This window comes from Arachis hypogaea, chromosome 11 (assembly GCF_003086295.3).
Source record: "Arachis hypogaea cultivar Tifrunner chromosome 11, arahy.Tifrunner.gnm2.J5K5, whole genome shotgun sequence".
In the NCBI taxonomy this organism is placed as follows: Eukaryota; Viridiplantae; Streptophyta; class Magnoliopsida; order Fabales; family Fabaceae; genus Arachis; species Arachis hypogaea.
In genome coordinates this window covers 80694784-80702549 of record NC_092046.1, presented here as the reverse complement: position 1 = coordinate 80702549, position 7766 = coordinate 80694784, and the positions used below count along the sequence as shown (strand labels likewise).

Sequence of the window (7766 nt, the reverse complement as noted above, 5' to 3'; positions counted from 1 at the left end):
GGAAAGTGATTTTGAATTTTGAAGGTAGGTGGGATTTGTTAGGTAGGTTTATGGGGAAGAGTGGATGGATGTGAGTGGTGAAGGGGTAGTAGGGAAGAGAGCTTGAGGTGATTGGTGAAGGGTTTTGGGGAAGGGTGTTTATTGGGAAGAGAGGATGAATGAGAAGAGGAAAGAGTATGAGTGGAGGTAGGTGGGGATCCTGTGGGGTCCACAGATGCTGAGATGATCCTGTGGGATCCACAGATCCTGAGGTGTCAAGAATTTACATCCCTGCACCATTGAGGCATGTAAAATGCCTTTGCATGCAATTCTGGCGTTTAAATGCCGAATTGATGCTTGTTCTGGGCGTTGAACGCCAGTTCTATGCTTGTTTCTGGCGTTCAGCACCAGCTTTCCCCAGTGTGCATTCCTGGCGTCTGAACGCCAGGATGCTACTTGTTTCTGGCGTTCAACGCCAGATCCATGCTCTGTTCTGGTGTTGAACGCCAGCTAGATGCTCCTTACTGGCGTTTAAACGCCAGTAAGCCCTTCCTCCAGGGTGTGATTTTTCTTCTGCTATTTTTGATTCTATTTTTAATTTTTCTATTTATTTTATGACTCCACATGATCATGAACCTAATAAAACATGAAAGAACAATAAGAATAAAATTAGATAAATAAAAATTGCGCTTGTTTAATTTCAATAGCTTGACAGTGGGCTCTCATGGAGCCACACAGGTGATCAGGTCAATTTTGTAGACTCCCAACACCAAACTTAGAGTTTGATTGTGGGGGCTTTGTTTGACTCTGTATTGAGAGAAGCTTTTCATGCTTTCTCTCCATGGTTACAGAAGGAGATTCTTGAGTTTTAAACATAAGGTTGTCCTTATTCAGTTGAAGGATCAATTCTCCTCTGTCTACATCAATCACAGCTCTTGCTGTGGCTAGGAAGGTTCTTCCAAGGATGATGGATTCATCCTCATCCTTCCCAATATCTAGGATTATGAAATCAGCAGGGATGTAAAGGCCTTCAACCTTTACTAACATGTCCTCTACTTGTCCATAAGCCTGTTTTCCGGAATTGTCTGCCATCTCTAATGAGATTCTAGCAGCTTGTACCTCAAAGATTCCCAATCTCTCCATTACAGAGAGTGGTATGAGGTTTATTCCTGACCCCAGGTCACATAGAGCCTTCTCGAAGGTCATGGTGCCTATGGTACAAGGTATTAGGAACTTTCCAGAATCCTGTTTCTTCTGAGGCAATCTCAGTTGATCCAGATCACTCAGTTCATTGGTGAGCAAGGGAGGTTCATCTTCCCAAGTCTCATTACCAAATAATTTGGCATTCAGCTTCATGATTGCACCAAGGTACTTGGCAACTTGTTCTTCAGTAACATCCTCATTCTCTTCAGAAGAAGAATATTCATCAGAGCTCATGAATGGCATAAGGAGGTTCAATGGAATCTCTATGGTCTCTATATGAGCCTCAGATTCCTTTGGTTCCTCAGAGGGAAACTCCTTATTGATCTTTGGACGTCTCAAGAGGTCTTCCTCACTGGGATTCACGTCCTCCTCCTCTTTTGTGGTTTCGGCCATGTTGGTCATTTCAATGGCCTTGCACTCTCCTTTTGGATTTTCTTCTGTATTGCTTGGGAGAGTACTAGGAGGGATTTCAGTGATCCTTTTACTCAGCTGGCCCACTTGTGCTTCCAAATTTATAATAGAGGACCTTGTTTCATTCATGAAACTTAGAGTGGCCTTAGATAGATCAGAGACTATATTTGCCAAGCTAGATGAATTCTGCTCAGAATTCTCTGTCTTTTGCTGAGTGGATAATGGAAAAGGCTTGCTATTGCTAAACCTATTTCTTCCACCATTATTAAAGCCTTGTTGAGGCTTTTGTTGATCCTTCCATGAGAGATTTGGGTGATTTCTCCATGAGGGATTATAGGTGTTTCCATATGGTTCACCCATGTAATTCACCTCTGCTATTGCAGGGTTCTCAAGATCATAAGCTTCTTCTTCAGAAGATGCCTCTTGAGTACTGTTGGATGCAGCTTGCATTCCATTCAGACTCTGAGAAATTATATTGACTTGCTGAGTCAATATTTTATTCTGAGCTAATATGGCATTCAGAGTATCAATATCAAGAACTCCCTTCATCTGAGGCGTCCCATTACTCACAGGATTCCTCTCAGAAGTGTACATGAACTGGTTATTTGCAACTATGTCAATGAGTTCTTGAGCTTCTGCAGGCATTTTCTTTAGGTGAATGGATCCACCTGCAGAATGGTCCAGTGACATCTTCGATAGTTCAGACAGACCATCATAGAATATATCTAGAATAGTCCATTCTGAAAGCATGTTAGAAGGACACTTTTTGGTCAGTTGCTTATATCTCTCCCAAGCTTCATAGAGGGATTCACCTTCTTTCTGTCTGAAGGTTTGAACATCCACTCTAAGCCTACTAAGCTTTTGAGGAGGAAAGTACTTGGCTAAGAAAGCCGTGACCAGCTTATCCCAAGAGTTCAGGCTATCTTTAGGTTGAGAGTCCAACCATACTCTAGCTCTGTCTCTTACAGCAAAAGGGAAAAGCATGAGCCTGTAGACTTCAGGATCTACTCCATTAGTCTTAACAGTCTCACAGATCTGTAGGAACTCAGTTAAAAACTGGTAGGGATCTTCTGATGGAAGTCCATGAAATTTGCAGTTCTGTTGCATTAGAGCAACTAATTCAGGTTTCAGCTCAAAATTGTTTGCTCCAATTGTGGGGATTGAGATGCTTCTTCCATCAAACTTGGAAGTAGGTGTACTATAATCACCAAGCATCCTCCTTGCATTATTATTATTTTTGGCTGCCATTTCCTCTTCCTTTTCGAAAATTCCTGTAAGGTTGTCTCTGGATTGTTGTATTTTAGCTTCTCTTAGTTTCCTTTTTAAAGTCCTTTCAGGTTCAGGATCTGCTTCAACAAGAATGTTCTTGTCCTTGCTCCTGCTCATATGACAAAGAAGGGAATAACAAAGAAAATATGGAATCCTCTATGTCACAGTATAGGGATTCCTCATGCAAGTATGAGAAAAGAAGAATGTAATGTAAGGAAGAGAAGAGGAAAAACTCGAACACAGAGAGGGAGATGGGGTTCGAATTTTTGGGTGGAAGAGAAGTGTTAATAGATGAATAAATAAATACAAGGAGAGGAGAGAGAGGGAATTTCGAAAATAATTTTTGAAAAGGAGTTGATGATTTTCGAAAATTAAAGGGGAAATAAAATTAAAATTAAAATTTAAAACAATTAATTAATTAAAAAGAATTTTTGAAAAAGAGGGAGGTATTTTCGAAAATTAGAGAGGGAAGAGTAGTTAGGTGGTTTTGAAAAAGATAAGAAACAAACAAAAAGTCAATTAGTTAGTTGAAAAAGATTTGAAAATCAATTTTGAAAAGATAAGAAGATAAAAAGTTAGAGAAGATATTTTAAAATCAAATTTTTAAAAAAAATATGATTTGTAAAGATATGATAGAAAGATATGATTAAAATTAGTTTTGAAAAAGATTTGAATTTTAAAATCAAAATTGATGACTTGACTCACAAGTAATCACAAGATATGATTCTAGAACTTAAAGTTTGAATCTTTCTTAACAAGCAAGTAACAAACTTGAAATTTTTGAATCAAAACATTAATTGTTGATAATATTTTCGAAAATTATGAGATAAAATTAAGAAAAAGATTTTTGAAAAATATTTTTAAAATTTTCAAAAATAGATAAGAAAAATGAAAAAGATTTGATTTTTGAAAAAGATTTTGAAAAAGATAGGATTTTCAAATTGAAAATTTGATTTGACTCATAAGAAACAACTAAATTTTAAAAAGTTTTGAAAAAGTCAACTCAAATTTTCGAAAATTTATGAGTGAAAAAGGAAAAGATAATTTTTGATTTTTGAATTTTTAATGAAGAAAGAGAAAAACATCAAAAAGACTCAATGCATGAGAATTTTAGATCAAAACAATGAATGCATGCAAGAACACTATGAATGTCAGGATGAATACCAAGAACACTTTGAAGATCAAGATGAACACCAAGAACATATTTTTGAAAAATTTTTGATGCAAAGAAAACATTCAAGACACCAAACTTAGAAATCATTAATGCTTAGACACTATGAATGCAAGGATGCACATGAAAAACAACAAAAGACACAAAATAAGAAAACATCAAGATCAAACAAGAAGACTTACCAAGAACAACTTGAAGATCATGAAGAACACTATGAATGCATGAATTTTCGAAAAATGCATAAATTTTTAGAAAAACTGCAATTGACACCAAACTTGAAATTGACTAAAGACTCAAACAAGAAACACAAAATATTTTTGATTTTATGATTTTATTAATTTTTTTTTGGAGTTTTGTATATTTTTGTTTTGTTTTTTTTTTTGAAAACATACAGGGAAAAGGAAGCAATGAATTCACAGTCCTCAATCAAGATTCCAGGAATCATACCAGGTTAGTCTAAAGCTTGATGGCCAGACAAGCTTCAGCATATTATTTTGAAACTCTAAAATTCATTCTTAAAAATTTTAAAATAATTTTTGAAAACAAAAGGAAAAGAAAATTTTTTTGAAAGATTTTTGAAAACAAAATTTTTTTTTAAAATAAAACGAAAAAGAAAATTACCTAATCTGAGCAACAAGATGAACCGTCAGTTGTCCAAACTCGAACAATCCCCGGCAACGGCACCAAAAAATTGGTTTACGAAATTGTGATCCCTGGTAATGGCTCCAAAAACTTGGTGCTCTAATCTTAATTCATAATTTGTCACAACTTCGATACAACTAACCAGCAAGTGCACTGGGTCATCCAAGTAATAAAACCTTACGTGAGTAAGGGATGATCCCACGGAGATTGTTGGTATGAAGCAATTTATGGTCATCTTGTAAATCTCAGTTAGGCGGATATCAAATGGTTATGGAGTTTTCGAATAATAATAATAAATAAACAGAAAATAAAGATAGAAATACTTATGTAAATCATTGGTGAGAATTTCAGATAAGTGTATAGAGATACTTTCGTTCCTCTGAACCTCTGCTTTCCTGCTGTCCTCATCCAATCATTCCTACTCCTTTCCATGGCAAGCTTTCTGTAAGGCATCACCGTTGTCAATGGCTACATCCTATCCTCTCTGTGAAAAAGGACCAAATGCTCTGTCACGGCACGGCTAATCATCTGGAGGTTCTCGATCATACTGGAATAGGATTCACCCTCCTTTTGCGTCTGTCACTATGCCCAGCACTCGCGAGTTTGAAGCTCGTCACAGCCATCCCTTCCCAGATCCTACTCGGAATACCACAGACAAGGTTTAGACTTTCCGGATCTCAGGAATGGCCATCCATGGGTTCTAACTTATACCACAAAGACACTAATAACTCGGACTCGGTCCCCTGTATTAGATATCCAAGAGATATTCATTCTAGCTTGTTTGCATGTAGAACGGAAGTGTTTGTCAGGCACGCGTTCATAAGTGAGAATGATGATGAGCATCACATAATCATCACATCATCATATTCTTGGGTGCGAATGGATATCTTAGAAGCGGAATAAGTTGAATTGAATAGAAAAATAGTAGTACTTTGCATTAAATCATGAGGAACGGCAGAGCTCCACACCTTAATCTATGGAGTGCAGAAACTCTACCGTTGAAAATACATAAGTAATGAAGGTCCAGGCATGGCCGAATGGCCAGCCCCCAAACGTGATCAATAGATCAAAAGATAATCCAAAGATGTCTAATACAATAGTAAAAAGTCCTATTTATACTAAACTAGTTACTAGGGTTTACAGAAGTAAGTAATTGATGCATGAATCCACTTCCGGGGCCCACTTGGTGTGTGCTTGGGCTGAGCTTGAAGTTTACATGTGCAGAGGCTTCTTTTGGAGTTGAACGCCAAGTTGTAACGTGTTTTTGGCGTTCAACTCTGGTTCGTGACGTGTTTCTGGCGTTTAACTCCAAACTGCAGCATAGAACTGACGTTCAACGCCCTTTTGCGTCATCTAAACTCAGGCAAAGTATGGACTCTTATATATTGATGGAAAGCCCTGGATGTCTACTTTCCAACGCCATTGATAGCGCGCCATTTGGAGTTTTGTAGCTCCAGAAAATTCACTTTGAGTGCAGGGAGGTTAGAATCCAACAGCATCAGCAGTCCTTCTTCAACCTCTGAATCTGATTTTTGCTCAAGTCCCTCAATTTCAGCCAGAAAATACCTGAAATCACAGAAAAATACACAAACTCATAGTAAAGTCCAGAAATGTGAATTTAACATAAAAACTAATAAAAACATCCCTAAAAGTAACTAGATCCTACTAAAAACATACTAAAAACAATGCCAAAAAGCGTATAAATTATCCGCTCATCATGCAGCTTAGCACCAGCACTCTCTGATGACTTTAGCAATGCTAAGGCCTCGTTATTCATGTTTTATTCTCATAATAAATATGTTACTAGTGTCATTTATGCTAGTAGCTCAAAAAATAATTTTTAGAGATGTTTTTACGAGTGTTCCTATACACCTAGTTTTAGTAGTTGTACACTAGAGATATTTTAATATTATTTTAATCCACCTCCAAGCCAACCAATCACAACTCACCTTACACCCCCAAGACCTCCAAGGCTGTCTCATTTCATCATTTTGGCCGAAAATAACAAGAGAGAAAAGAGAGAAACTTTCATGAACACTTAATCTTCAAAGCTTGATTTCTTCTGAACTAAAACTCAAATCAAAACTCCGATTTCACCAAAATGATCCTCTCTTCTTCCTCTACATAACCATGTAACTTATCAAGGATGGAAATAAGGTGAGATGGCTGTCTCCCTCCCATTTCAATTTGGTTTTCAAGGAAAACCATGCAAAACATGTGTTTTCTTGATGTTCTTCCTTAGGAATCATGCTTAACTTGACTTGAGGGCCAAGAAACGTGAATTTCCAGCAAGTCTAAGGTGAGATATCTCTTCCTAACATACTGAGTGAGATTTGGTCAGTTGAGAGTTTTTGGATTTAAAGTTGTTCTTGATGTGATTTAGGAGGAAAAAGTGCTTAAGGACCACCTGAAAGTTTAACCGAATTAGGAGCAGCAAAACCAGGTAGGGATTGACGAATTTAATCTTGATTGATTGTGTTTGAGTTGTGTGATTATGATATGGTTTGGCTGTGCTTGAAATTGATTGTTTGTATGAGTAATTCTTGTTGAAATTTTGGTGAAAATTTGATGAAATTTGATGAAATTCAAGCTATGAATGTGTGTTCTTGTGGCTGCTGGAAAACGAAACCCTAGAGCTTAAATTGAGGTTCAATTTGTGTTAAAATCATGTAGAAAAGATGGAGTTTTAGTGGCTGGAAATTTATTTTGAATTTTGGTAAAAATCGGTTGCTGAAAAGACTGAAAAACAGGTAAAAACAGAGAAAGAATTTGAAGAATAAACGAAGAACACGAAGAACACTTTGAGTGTGGTGAAGAACATTGAAGAACACCTTTTAGATCTTAGAAAGGGCAAGGAAGTAAAATTTTTGGTGTTTAAGGGGTTATACCGTAATTTTTGGAAGTTAGGGTGGTAAAAGTAGAAATATTAAAAGTTACAGGTGGTAAAAAGTGAATTTTAAAGGTTAAAAGTAAAAGGTAAGTTAATTTTCGAAAATTTAGTATTAAAATAATAAATAATAATAAAATATTAAATAATAATATTTAATTAAAAATAATATTTTAATAAAAATAATAAAATAATACGAAAAAG

General features: G+C 36.3%; 1 non-coding gene across 1 annotated transcript; it reads left to right on the top strand.

Moving 5' to 3' along the window:
- Positions 1 to 2337: 2337 nt before the first annotated feature.
- LOC112724502 (small nucleolar RNA R71) lies at positions 2338 to 2445 on the top strand. The gene has a single exon (XR_003163662.1). It is a non-coding gene; the product is annotated as a small nucleolar RNA R71 (small nucleolar RNA).
- The last annotated feature ends 5321 nt before the right edge of the window (positions 2446 to 7766 follow it).